This window comes from Xenopus tropicalis, chromosome 1, assembly GCF_000004195.4.
Source record: "Xenopus tropicalis strain Nigerian chromosome 1, UCB_Xtro_10.0, whole genome shotgun sequence".
Taxonomy (NCBI): Eukaryota; Metazoa; Chordata; class Amphibia; order Anura; family Pipidae; genus Xenopus; species Xenopus tropicalis.
The window spans coordinates 42458360-42472864 of record NC_030677.2 but is presented as its reverse complement, the minus strand read 5'-3'; the positions used below and the strand labels follow the sequence as shown (position 1 = coordinate 42472864).

The following is a 14505-nucleotide window of genomic DNA, read 5'->3' as shown; positions in this document are numbered from 1 at the left end:
GCTTGCACATTACATTGCTTAGAAATAACTTTATGAAACTCTGGACTGGCGGTTCTAGATGAGGCTGATCTCTCAGCCGGGAGACCAGTTTCTCTAGTAATGGTGGGGAGGAGAGCAGAGCTAGGCCTAAACAGATGGTGGTTATAGGGGATTCGATCATTAGGAAAGTGGACAGGGTAATCTGTCGAGCGGATCGCTTCAAACGGACAGTTTGCTGTTTTCCTGGTGCCAGGGTTCAGCATGTGGTTGATCGGGCCGACACATTATTGGGAGGGGCTGGGCATGACCCGACTGTCTTGGTACATATCGGTACTAACGACAAAATGAACGGTAGGTGGGGGACCTTAAAGAGTGAGTTCAGGGATCTAGGCTCTAAAATTAAGCAAAGGTCCTCCAATGTCATTTTTTTGGAAATTTTGCCGGTGCCGCGTGCTAGTTTAGGGAGACAGCGGGAGCTTAGGGAGCTAAATGCGTGGCTAAAGTCTTGGTGTAGGAAGGAAGGGTTTGGGTTCCTAGAGCACTGGGCTGACTTTTCCTTGGGGTACAATCTATACAGCCCTGACGGATTGCACCTCAATGGAAGGGGGTCTACTGTGCTAGGGGAGAGAATGGTTAAGAGGCTGGAGGAGTGTTTAAACTAGACAAGGGGGGGGGGTTGGTAAGCTAGATTCTTATGGGAGAGCTAGTGTAGATGGGGCAGTGGGACCAGTAAAGGGTTGTGGGGGAGGAGTGAGGGGGGCATATAGTTTATCAGATAAGGAGCTTCCATTGTTACAAGGGAAACAGACTAATTTTCCCCTTAGCTCTAACTGTCCTTTAGCTAATGTAAGCATCAGAGGAAGAAGTAGTAATCTCCGCTGCATGCTGGCTAATGCGCGTAGCTTGTCGGGTAAATTAGGGGAGCTGCAAGCTATTGCATGTATTGAAAATTATGATTTAATTGGTATCACTGAGACCTGGTGGGATGATAAATGCGACTGGGCTGTGAATTTAAATGGGTATACGCTTTTTAGGAGGGACAGAGGGATTAAAAAGGGTGGAGGGGTTTGTCTTTATGTAAAGTCAGATTTAAAGCCATGTAATAAAGACATTACCAATGAAAACGTTGAATCTCTTTGGGTAGAAATTTCAGTAGGGCTGAAGGTCACAAAGAAAATGATCATTGGTGTATGCTATAAACCACCCCGTATAGATGAGGGGGATGAGGCCCAGCTACTTTTGCAAATGGAGGAGGCTTCAAAATTGGGTCAAGTTGTTATTATGGGGGACTTTAATTATCCGGACATTGACTGGAGTAATGGGGTGGCTAAGTCAGAAAAAGCTAGTAGGTTTGTAAATATGCTAAATGACAACTTTTTATTTCAGGTGGTTCAAGAACCTACTCGGAATGAGTCTATTTTGGACCTGGTAATATCTAATAATAATGAACTCATCTCTAACATTTGTGTGGGTGAGCATTTGGGGAACAGTGATCACAACATGGTCTCCTTTGAGATAATGCTGCAGAGACAGCTCTATAAGGGAGTAACTAAAACGCTCAATTTTAGACGTGCAGACTTTGCCAGTATAAGGGCATCTCTGCAATGTGTCAACTGGGAAAGGCTTTTCATGGGGTTAGTCACAGAAGGAAAATGGAACATCTTTAAAACATTGCTTTGTAGGTATACACAACAGTATATCCCCCTAGTAAGCAAGGAGAGGCATCGCAAAGCAAAACCTTTATGGCTGAATAAAAGAGTTAGGGTCGAGGTTGGTAATAAAAAACGTGCTTTTAAAGCATTCAAGTTAGCTGGGACAGCAGAAACCTTCATCAGGTACAAGGAAGCAAATAAAGCATGCAAAAAAGCTATCAGGCAAGCTAAAATAGAGATGGAAAGGGATATTGCAGCTAGGAGTAAAAAGAATCCTAAATTATTTTTTAATTATGTGAATAGTAAAAAAATGAAGCAAGAAGGGGTGGGAACTTTATTATCACGGGGGGGTAAGTTGGTTGATGAGAACGGGGAAAAAGCAGAAATTTTGAACTCTTATTTTTCATCTGTCGATACATCTGAGGAGCCAGATAATGAAGGCTTCCCTTGTAATATGCCCAGTTCTAGTAATTTAGCTACTGACGCATGGGTCACTCGGGAGGAAATTCAAAAGAGACTTGAACATGTAAAGGTAAACAAAGGTCCAGGACCAGATGGGATTCATCCCAGGGTATTAAATGAGCTGAGCGCTGTGATTGCCAAACCTCTTCACTTAATTTTTCAGGATTCGTTGAGGTCTGGCATGGTGCAGAGAGACTGGCGGATTGCTAATGTGGTGCCATTATTTAAAAAGGGATCCCGTTCTTAGCCTGAAAACTATAGGCCTGTTAGTCTGACATCAGTAGTAGGAAAACTTCTGGAAGGGGTAATAAGGGATAGGATAGTTGAATACATTGCAGTTCACAATACTATTAGTTTGTGCCAGCATGGTTTTATGCGTAACAGATCTTGCCAGACTAATTTAGTCGCCTTTTATGAGGAGGTGAGCAGGAACCTCGATGCTGGAATGGCAGTTGATGTCATCTACTTAGATTTTGCTAAAGCGTTTGATACAGTACCTCACAGAAGGTTAATGATCAAATTGAGTAATATTGGGCTAGAACATAATATTTCCCTGGTCGTACTCCATATCAGCACTATCCGGGATATCCCCGCCCCCATGCCCCATCAGAAGGATCCTCCCCAAAGCTTTAAAAGCCACCCCCACCCCCTCTATGGCGTCTTTTTTTCCTTCTGCTTTCCTTGCTCCATTGGAAGCAACGTTTTTGCTTTTTAGCCTTGGGAAAGCATTAGGTGACCGGAAATGGCACCTAGGGACTGGGGTTTTTTGGTCCATGAGATCTTTTCCCCTGCACATTACCTCATATCCTGGGATCTTCGGCTCTGTTCTGCTTGATAAGGTAGGACAATGCTGTTGGTATATTTGATCCCATGTGCCTTTCTGGTTTGTCATAATGGCATCCAATGGCAAGTGCTAGTCCCCCCATCCGTATGCCCTCCCAGGCCGTGAGTGTCTGGTGGCAATGGTGTGTGGCCCGACACACTTAATATTTTTGCGGATGGGCGAGGGAGGTGGAAGTTAGCAGTCCTCAACATTTAGTTAGTGGCCTGAGTCTGGCGATCTCCATATTCCTTTTTGTTCTACTGTGTGGAGAGATTTTTTTTTTTAATAGAGCCAGAGTTCAAAGCCTACTGCCTCCCTCACAAAGTCTTTCCTAAGGTTTTGTATTAAGAGGTGTTTAAAAAAAAAAAAAAAAAAAAAAAGGGCCTGACACCCCACTGTCTTTAAACATTGGGCTGCATTATGTACTACAAATGGGTTAGTTTGCCTGCTAGTTGCTACATACCTGGATAGCTTTAGCTGAATGTAACCAGTCAAATATTATGGTTACTTGCAGACAGATTGGGTGATTCATTGAACCTTTCAGTTGCTCTGGATTGTGTTACAGTTGCTAGGGCAGAGCCATGTAGTAACCTTGGGAACTGCCTAATGAAATGCATTCCTGAGTAGCCTCAGGTGAATGTGATTATGTGCTAAGCTACACTCTACCTGAGCTTTCCAGAGATTGCAGCAGTCCTGTGTCATGGCTACTTGCTGATACATGGGGTAATGCGTCAACTCCTTTCAGCTGCCCGCATTGTGTTATGGTTGCTAGGGCACTGTAGTGTAGTTACTACTAAGAACTGGCTAATTAGATGCATTCCTGAGTAGCCTCAGGTGAATGTGATTACGTGATCAGCTACACTCCAGCTGAGCTTCCCAGAGAGTTGCACCAGTTCTGTGTTATGGCTACTGCTACTACACCAGGTAATGCACTAATATTTCACTTACTGTGGAAGGTGTTTATAGTAGTCAGGGCATTATAGAGTTGAAGTAACTCTGAGATCTGTATCTGCATTAGCTGGGTATAATTATGTGTATGCACATGGATCCAGTACTTTGCCATCACGATTGTAGCCAGATTGTATTGCTGCATTAGGGCTGAAGTTGTTCAGGTGCCTCGCTAGTAGTAGCCTGGCTAATTATGTTTAAAACTCTGTATAAGGGTCTGTAGTATAACCCTACTGGCTAATTGGGGTGTAACCAGAGTACCTCTGCTGAAGGTAATTATGTAATTAGCCAAAGGTGTTGTGGCTCTCATTCCAGTCCTGAGTTCCCAGAGTATAGCACCATAGGCTGGGAAGGTAAGGTTCTGTATACTGATTTTGTTTGCTGGTTTCCTATATCAGTCCTCCTTTAGGAACCTCTTTCCAGTTTTTGATGCCTAAGGTAGGCCATAACTATTGGCTTAGAGAGCTATAGTATTATAGAAATCGAGAGCCCTTTATTCTGATCACTTAAAGGTGTTTTGTAGCACACTGCAGAGGGCTGTAATCCTACCTTGTCAGCTAGCAGCAATTATTGGCCGTGCTTTGGGGTCCCCAGGCCAGGCTTGTGTTGCTACCAGTAAACTAACACAATTATTGATTTGTGATTAGCATTATCTGCATATGTGTTAATAGTGTATTGCCATGTAGTTTTCTTTCAGGCTATGCATGGGCACATTGCCATTAAGTGTTCCTATACTTATGCTGTATGTTTCTCTGTACAATAATCACCAGCAGATTTTTTTTTTTTTTTTTTCACTTTTCTAAGGTTTAGAACCCTGTATTATGTATGCTTAAACTGCAAATGTCTGGGTACCAGATAATATTCATTAGTTCTTCAGCAACCCTGTAGAACCCTGTATTATGCATGCTTAAACTGCAAATGTCTGGGTACCAGATAATATTCATTAGTTTTTCAGCAACCATTGGCTGGTAACAATTTGGGCAGTAAGCATACCTAAAGCTTTAGCTGACTGAATGTTTGCTGTACTGGGCAATGTGCATGTTCATGAATCTGCAGCCCAAACAGAGTGCATCTCTAGCATCTCCAAATATGTGCTATTAGCATGCCTAAAGCTGCAGCACAATTCATGGTTCCTGTATTATGCATGCTTAAACTGCAAATGCCGGGGTACAAAATAATATTCATTAGTTTCTGCAGCAACCAGAGTCTGGTACCAGTTTGGGCAGTAAGCATACCTAGAGCTTTAGCTGACTGAATGTTTGCTGTACTGGGCAATGTGCATGTTTATGAATCTGCAGCCCAAACAGAGTACTATCTCCAGCATTTCTTTTATCTGTGCTATTAGCATGCCTAAAGCTGCAGCACAATTCATGGTTCACTGTGTCCTATTATTGATAAGCTTCATAAGCTGTTGCCAGTTCTGGGTTTTGTAGGCCTTTTTTGCAGTACTTCTAAGACCAGGTAGTATGTATGGGCCAAGCTGCAGGTTTCATTGGGCCCTGTGGGTATGCAAGCGGAATGCATTACGGTTATAACTACATCTGAACCAAAAGGGTTATGCTCACATGCTGTAGTTCAACTGTGGGGCCATTGGGCCTGTAGTAATTATTGAGCCTGGCATAAAACCATTTTTGAAAGGTGCCGGTACACTTGTTGGTATTGCCTCTTGGGAGCTAAAGGCTGGCAGGTTGCAGCCAATCTCATGGCATCTGCGGGATCGCAGTAGCTCAAGCAGGGTAATAAGATGGCATGTACATTACATCTTAATTACGTTGCTGGGTATCTTCTCTGCCTTGAATAGCTTCACAGCTAAACGCTTGTTTTCGAAGCTGTTTTTTGTTGACAGGGGTTAGGTGTTTTTTGCCCAGCAAGCAGCCGTTAAATAGACTATGCATTACCTTGCTAAGCTATCATTGTCACTTCTGTTGGGTTCGGAGGGTCTAACCCTTGCATTGAATTGGCTGTGGGATTACAGCTGTTTAGGCATATTGTATACATTCTACAGGGCTTGAGAATATATAAAGGTTCACCTGGCTTCCAATTACATGCTGTAAGTAAATGTTTTGGGGTAGCTGCCATTCCATACCTAGTTCCCCCAAGAGGACACGTGTTTGCTCTTTGGGTTTTCTGTTATACACTGTTCTGATTGCAGGGCATATGGCAGGGAATGACCTGGTCTCTCAAGGGATGTCACATTCGCACTGCTTGGGATGACCTATGCTTTCCAATTTATGGACTGTGCCATCATAGTCTCTAGAGGTAAGTTCTACCTACATCTCCCTGCCTAGGGCCCAGTTATCTGGCCCATAGTATTGCCTGCGCAACAGTAAATTACTTGCCCTGAAGTATTCTCCCTTGGGTGAGGGTGCCTCCAGCTGGGAAGCTTGAAACAGGGTGTTTTTGACTTCCATCAAATTAGTCCGGATACAGGGCATACACACTGGTTAGGTCTAGAAGCTCTAACCTTAACTCATACTTGAAAGACATTCCTTATTCCTACCCAGTTGTCTACATTGGCTGGGATTGTCTTCCTGTTCCTATGCTATATATTAGTTTAGCGGCATGGTGGCTATGAGTATGCCTTCCCGTCCAGGGTATATCATATGTAGTGGCATTGCCGTTCATGTCTTCTGTCATGGGTTGCCCTGCTTGTCTCATTTTATGCTAGTCCCCATAAAGGGACAGCATATAGCCCAAAAATTAGGGACTGTTTTGTCATTGCAGTACCTGAGATTCCTGGAATTAGGTTACTCTTGTGGAGGGTTATCATTCTAGTATGTGACCTCGGCATGAGAGCAACCTTTAAAGATTATGGGATAGAGTGCTACTAGCGGTCAAGAGGTCAGCATAAGCACATATAGGACTCATAAAGGTCTGACAGGGCTCACATGGTTTCTGCCTATAGTACTTCCTTCATGATGCATATCTTCTACCTTGTAATGTTCATGTTGCATTAGTTCCAGATACTGATATGTATAGAGACCGGATTCTCTGCTATGGTTTAGCAGGTATTTTCCACTTGCGGTGAATTTCACAGCTGTCAAATGGTATGTCTCTAAATAGTTTTGTGAAATTCTGGGAGTTTGTTCTTATGGTGTGTCAGGCACTGTCCACCTCTAACCAAGTGGCGATGAGATGGTCAGTTTGGGGTCACACTCACTGTGTGTGTTTCTCTGTGTAGGTCTGGGTCCTAGCAGGATCTTCTTTCCTTAGTATCACTGTTCATTCTTTCTCCTGGTTTGGTTTGAGATCAGCCAATCCTATTAGAAGTCTTCAATACATTGCTAGGTTCTTTTCCTGAAGTTGTTAGCATGACAATGGATAGGTTACTATGACGTTCAGCAAAGTTATTGCAGTACCATCCAGAAGTCTGCCAGAGCCTAGTTTCCCTCCCAACTGGGTATTAGCTTGCTATGTCCCAGATAGTGCTGATATGGAGTACGACCAGGGAAAAGGGAAAATTGTATCATACTTACCGTGATTTTCCTTTCCTGGGAGTACTCCATATCAGCATGTTCCCATCCCTTATGCAATGGTAGTCTTAAAGCTCGTAACAAAGACGCCATAGAGGGGGTGGGGGTGGCTTTTAAAGCTTTGGGGAGGATCCTTCTGATGGGGCATGGGGGCGGGGATATCCCGGATAGTGCTGATATGGAGTACTCCCAGGAAAGGAAAATCACGGTAAGTATGATACAATTTTCCCTTTTGTAATTGGATAGAGAACTGGCTGAAGGATAGAGTACAAAGAGTGGTGGTAAATGGAACATTTTCTAATTGGACCAGTGTGGTTAGTGGAGTACCGCAGGGGTCAGTCCTTGGTCCTTTGCTTTTTAACTTGTTTATTAATGACCTGGAGGTGGGCATAGAGAGTACTGTTTCTATTTTTGCTGATGACACTAAATTGTGCAAAACTATAAGTTCCATGCAGGATGCTGCCGCTTTGCAGAGCGATTTGAAAAAATTGGAAAACTGGGCAGCAAACTGGAAAATGAGGTTCAATGTTGATAAGTGCAAAGTTATGCACTTTGGTAGAAATAATATAAACGCAAACTATCTACTGAATGGTAGTGTGTTGGGGGTTTCCTTAATGGAGAAGGATCTAGGGGTTTTTGTAGATAACAAGTTGTCCAATTCCAGGCAGTGTCATTCTGTGGCTACTAAAGCAAATAAAGTGCTGTCTTGTATAAAAAAGGGCATTGACTCAAGAGATGAAAACATAATTTTGCCCCTTTATAGGTCCCTGGTAAGGCCTCACCTTGAGTATGCAGTGCAGTTTTGGGCTCCAGTCCTTAAGAAGGATATTAATGAGCTGGAGAGAGTGCAGAGACTGCAACTTAAACTGGTAAAGGGGATGGAAGATTTAAGCTATGAGGTGAGACTGTCGAGGTTGGGGTTGTTTTCTCTGGAAAAGAGGCGCTTGCGAGGGGACATGATTACTCTGTACAAGTACATTAGAGGGGATTATAGGCAGTTGGGGGATGTTCTTTTTTCCCATAAAAACAATCAGCGCACCAGAGGCCCCCCCTTTAGATTAGAGGAAAGGAGCTTCCATTTGAAGCAGCGTAGGTGGGTTTTCACGGTGAGGGCAGTGAGGTTGGGGAATGCCCTTCCTAGTGATGTGGTAATGGCAGACTCTGTTAATGCCTTTAAGAGGGGCCTGGATGAGTTTTTGAACAAGCAGAATATCCAAGGCTATTGTGATACTAATATCTACAGTTAGTATTACTGGTTGTATATATATATAGTTTATGTATGTGAGTGTATAGATTGGTTAGTATAGGTTGTGTGCTGGGTTTACTCGGATGGGTTGAACTTGATGGACAATGGTCTTTTTTCAACCCTATGTAACTATGTAACTATGTAACTATGAAACCAAATCTTTTTGAGGAGAGAACTGCAGATACGGGGTGGATTAAAGAAATATACTGTGGGCAGCTGTTTATAATATATATAATATAATCATGTATAATAGTGACAAGATGTGCAGCTATGTCAGTGGAGCTTTAAGGTTTAAACATGAACGCTCCCTGTTCTGTAACAAGCACATCCTCTCTGCCTTATCATAAGTGTGAAGTTTGAGGGTGGCAAGCAGATTCAGTTAATCGCCATGAGTACTAATAAATACTCTTTTATTATAGTTATGATTCCGTTCTCTGAGGCCTTGTTACTCCCCTCAAGCTTTTGTTCTGTTGTTGTTCTGCAGGAACAGGCTAAGGAAGCCTCAGTCCAGTAAGTCACAGTAACCAATAAAATGGTTTGGTTTTATTATAAGGCCACCAATTCGTTAGGTCTTACAGGCAGGCCCCTACAGAAACAATCGGATCAAAATGGGGGCCTGCAGAGTCCCATCTTGCTCTCTTGAATGTGGTCATGACTAGAATTTGATAATATTTGCCTTGCAGTCCCAGCCTTTATCTGCACTGTGTAAAATGGCCACTTCCCGCTAGCTGGCAGCCCTAGCCTCCCGTACTGTAAGGCAAAAGAGCACCCCTGTAAAGGCACAGTGAGCTGCAGCCAATAGTATTAGTTTAGATACACGCCAGTCCTCCTGCATTGCCAGGGGGATGCTCTGACTCCTGTGCTAGCACTAATGCTCCAAAAACTAGGTGCTATTTACTTTATATATTTTAAGTACAATTAAAAAAAAGTCATTTTTATTGAGTCCCACTGTCTCGTATCGGCTCTGCTATATTAACTGTTGGTGCTAAATAAATCCACCAATTTACTGAGCTGCAATAACTACTTCTGGCAATAGGTGGCAGCAAAGCTTTATGTATGCAGCAATGCAATACACAGGGCAAGGGCAGTTCTATCTAATAACCAAACTTAAAGGGATACTGACAGTAAAATAGATCAAACTGAAAAGTGCCATTCCTGGTATAGTAGAACCTGGGGATAAAATAGCAGAAAATAAAAAGTAAACTCATCAGTATCCCTTTAAAAGCTGATTACATGCCAAGATACATACCAGGCAATGTTCTTAACATCAACCGAGTATAAAGGGGTAAAGTGTGCTTTTGCCTAAAAGCAGGGAATAAAGTTTAATGAAAGGGTAATGTCAAAAAATATAATGTCATTTTGAACATGTTAAAACTACTGTTCTGCGTGTATATTTCCTGAATATGGGCCTTACAGTGATTTCTACAGTGTTGCAATTCTACCTGCTGATTGGTAGCTATGGGTTACTGTGTCACCCTTCATTCATATGTGAAAGAATTATATTATGTCATATTAAGACACACCCTTAAATCCATATGCCTCCTCCTCCCCTGTGGATAGCACAGCAACCCCCAGCATATAATTACACACCTTAGGGACTATTTAATGGCTATTTCCAAATGCTAACAAACTCACAGAACAAACCCCTGCCAGTTTCACCTCCCATAGGCAGCATAGGGCAGGCAGAGTATGGCACACACAGGCAGCATAGGGCAGGCAGAGTATGGCACACAGGCAGCATAGGGCAGGCAGAGTATGGCACACACAGGCAGCATAGGGCAGGCAGAGTATGGAACACACAGGCAGCATAGGGCAGGCAGAGTTTGGCACACACAGGCAGGATAGGGCAGGCAGAGTATGACACACACAGGCAGCATAGAGCAGGCAGAGTATGGCACACAGGCAACATAGGACAAGCAGAGTATGGCACATACAGGCAGCATAGATCAGGCAGAGTATGGCACACACAGGCAGCATAGATCAGGCAGAGTATGGCACACACAGGCAGGGTAGGGCAGGCAGAATATGGCACACACAGACAGGGTAGGGCAGGCAGAGTATGGCACACACAGGCAGGGTAGGGCAGGCAGAGTATGGCACACACATGCAGCATAGGGCAGGCAGAGTATGGCACACGCAGGTAGCATAGGGTAGGCAGAGTATGGCACACACAGGCAAGATAGGGAGAGTATGGCACACACAGGCAGCATAGGGCACACACAAGCAGCATAGGGCAGGCAGTGTATGGCACACACAGGCAGCATAGGGCAAGCAGTGTATGGCACACACAGGCAGGGTAGGGTAAGGAGAGTATGACACAAACAGGCAGCATAGGGCAGGCAGTGTATGGCACAACCAGGTAGGGTAGGGAGAGTATGGCACACACAGGCAGCATAGGGCAAGCAGAGTATGGCACACTCAGGCAGCAAAGGGCAGGCAGAGTATGGCAAACACTGGCAGCATAGGACAGGCAGAGTATAGCACACAAGCAGCATAGGGCAGGCAGAGTATGACACACGCAGCATAGGGCAGGCAGAGTATAACACATGCAGCATAGGGCAGGCAGAGTATGGCACACACAGGCAGCATAGGGCAGGCAGAGTATGGTACACACAGGCAGCAAAGGGCAGGCAGAGTATGGCAAACACTGGCAGCATAGGACAGGCAGAGTATGACACACGCAGCATAGGGCAGCCAGAGTATGGCACACACAGGCAGCATAGGGCAGGCAGAGTATGACACACGCGGCATAGGGCAGGCAGAGTATGACACACGCAGCATAGGGCAGGCAGAGTATGGCACACACAGGCAGCATAGGGCAGGCAGAGTATGACACACGCGGCATAGGGCAGGCAGAGTATGACACACGCAGCATAGGGCAGGCAGAGTATGGCACACACAGGCAGCATAGGGCAGGCAGAGTATGGTACACACAGGCAGCAAAGGGCAGGCAGAGTATGGCAAACACTGGCAGCATAGGACAGACAGAGTATGGCACACAGGCAGCATAGGGCAGGCAGAGTATGACACACGCAGCATAGGGCAGGCAGAGTATGGCTCACACAGGCAGCATAGGGCAGGCAGTACATACAGTGACACAATGCTGGCACAGTTCCTACAGTCTGTCTGAGCTGCGAAGAGGTGAACAATGTGGGGGTTTACAGTCGGAACCTGAGGTGTGAACAATGCAGGGGGTGAACCATGCCGGGATTAAAAAGCGTGAACAGTACAGGGGATTACACGTTTAAACAATACAGGGGGATTACAGCCTGAATCTGAGGTGTGAGCAATGCAGGGGGCCAGTTAATCTTAGTACTGATACCATTTAAAGTTTACACAAAGGTAAACAGTCACATCAGCCAGACAGTTGGGGGCCACACAGAGGGGGGCCGCGGGCTGCCAGTTGCACAGTCCCGTCTTAATGTTTCCTTTAATCCGGTGTCATGCCATTATACTGCTTTTACGCTGCTGTTATAAATACTCAATTATTAACCTGGCAAACCAAAAGTTTGGGAGAAAGGCCAATGCCCAGACCAAGGCAACCTCTTCATTTTCACAAGGAGTTCCAGATACAAAACCAGATTAGGAGTTGCAGGGGGCAGTAAGGCATGCTTTATCACAATAATAATACAATAATAAGAAATCTGTAAGCTCACAGATAGCAATAGTTTTTTAGCTGCTGGGGTCAGTGACCCCCATTTGAAAGCTGGAAAGATGTAGAAGAGGAATGCAAATAATTAAAAAAAAACTATAAAAAAATAAACAATGAAGACCAATTGCAAAGCTGATCGGAACAGGGCGTTCTATGACATACAAAAGGTGAACCACCCCTTTAATTATCCACAGATACAACACTCTTCATGGCAGCAAAAGCAGACTCTGTGTTTATAATCTCAAGCAGAAAATAAAACCCTCAGAACTAAGTCTAGTACTCTGTTACAGCTATTAATAATGAACTGGAGAACTACAGAACAGCAGTGTTGGGGAAAGCAATGGTATGGTTTTTCCGCATAAAGGGCCATATATACAATTGCAGAGTTATGAAGACCCCAGAAAAGCAGTTGTAGATAGGAAAGTCCAGGAAAGCAACTATAACCAATGTAAATCTCTCTAGGAGTGTGTTACAGCTTCAAGCACAAGTTAAAGTTGTTCTTCACCAAAATGTGAAGGGCCAAAGTTTGGGCTATCCTACATTATATGATTATGAGGGGCCAATAAAACCTGGACGCAGGCAGCTCTACTATAAAGAAAGAACAGACACTTGCTTGCCCAATTATATGATTTCAGGGGCAAATTAGAAAGTGCCCTTTAAAGGAAAGAAGGTTTGGATTATACCATGGAACTTCTTTAGCAATTGGGAACTGGACATGTGGAATTTGTTACCTAGAGAGGCTGTTTTGGCAGATGCAGTACATATGTTCCAAAAATGTTTGGAAGTCTTTTCCTTTACACACAAAGGGGAAATTGTAGCGAATGTAGCTGAAAGATTCAGGGCAATTTTTAAATAAACAGGAGAAAATATCATTCCAATTATTTTACACTGATTTGTTATATTATTAGGGCACAAGCAACAGTTGTGGGGAGGGGGGGGCACTCTATATACTTTGTCACAGTGTCCCAGGCAGCTTGCTATAAGTAAAAGTCTAGATTACTAGGTTCCCTGGGAGCATAGCGGAGGCTTTACTACAGTTGCTTGACGGTACCATAGAATTGGGGCATGGATGAATGGCTTTATTTTCTCCACAACAATATGACAATATGATTTTAGTTTCATTCATCCAGGTCATACATACATTATCTAGTAGAATTAAGTCTAAGGCAACATCGCCACCTGCTGTTTAGTTTGGTAATGTTTCATTCATATTCATTATATTAGCAGTTACAAACTGCTAGTGTCTTAGTGTACTAATTTGTTAAAATAGATTGGAACTACCAGTGGGAACCATTTGACACATAAAGCAGTCTGGTGTAATATGCCTGATGTCCTTGGTCAGATTAATTCAGGGATCCCCTACTGGTTGCTTTGCAATTAGTAGAACTGGTTATAATTTTGACTTGTGAGGTGCAAGAGAGAAGCAATATCCAAACCCACAACCAATATAACCCTTCTGCTTGTACTAATCTACCCTTATTCCCTTCCCTGCATACAAGGCCTGATCGCCGAGAATAAGACACATGCTTGACGCAAAGGGCCTGCATTTAATGGCCACAAATTGTCCAGGCTGCACTCTCCAGTTCTGCATCCTTTAAGCAGCAAACTTTTTGGGGGGCAAAAACTGCACTCCAGCTGGGTTGGATACAGAAGGTTCCAAGTTGAAGCTTCTGTGCAATCAGAAAACAGTTTTTGCACAAGGAAAAGTTTGTGGCAAGCTTGGATATGGGGAGCACGGCAAGAAGGGTAAGAAGGGGTCAAAATGTAAGGAATGAAAGTAGAAGGTGAAGCATAAGGGAAAGAAGTAAATGAAATGTATATTTATTTCCTTCTTAAGGTTGGGAGCCCCAAAGCATTACCCTGCATTTACTAAAATGACTTCAAATCTTTGCCCCACAAAAGACTAAGCATCCTTCTAGAAATGCTGATAACTGGATGTAAGCTTGTATATCTCTTTTGCAAGATGTGTTTAAATCAATTGCACATGAAATCTATAAAAGCTATTTTATCTTTAAAAAACTCAGTTGTAGTCAAGGGCTGGGGCAACAGGGGCAATTAGGCCACCCAGTTTTGTATCTGGTGTATCTGTCTATGGATAGAAGGTAATTTACCCCTTTTGCTGGGGCTGGAAATGGGAGGTGAGTGCTGTAACATCATTACTGATGTGTGATCCTTCAGTGCAATGTATTGTGGCACAGCCATCTGCGTATGTATAGAGAGCAGGTATAGTAATTCTCACACAGTAGCACTGAGGGCAGGGCAAGATAGCC

General features: G+C 43.8%; 1 protein-coding gene and 1 long non-coding RNA gene across 2 annotated transcripts in view; one reads left to right on the top strand and one right to left on the bottom strand.

The window, feature by feature from the left end:
- pdgfrl (platelet derived growth factor receptor like) overlaps positions 1-14505 on the bottom strand; it is a 37906-nt gene that overhangs the window by 11539 nt on the left and 11862 nt on the right.
- On the top strand, positions 4093-6844 carry LOC116408463. The gene is made up of 2 exons (XR_004220950.1): positions 4093-4217; positions 6017-6844. It is a non-coding gene; the product is annotated as an uncharacterized LOC116408463 (long non-coding RNA).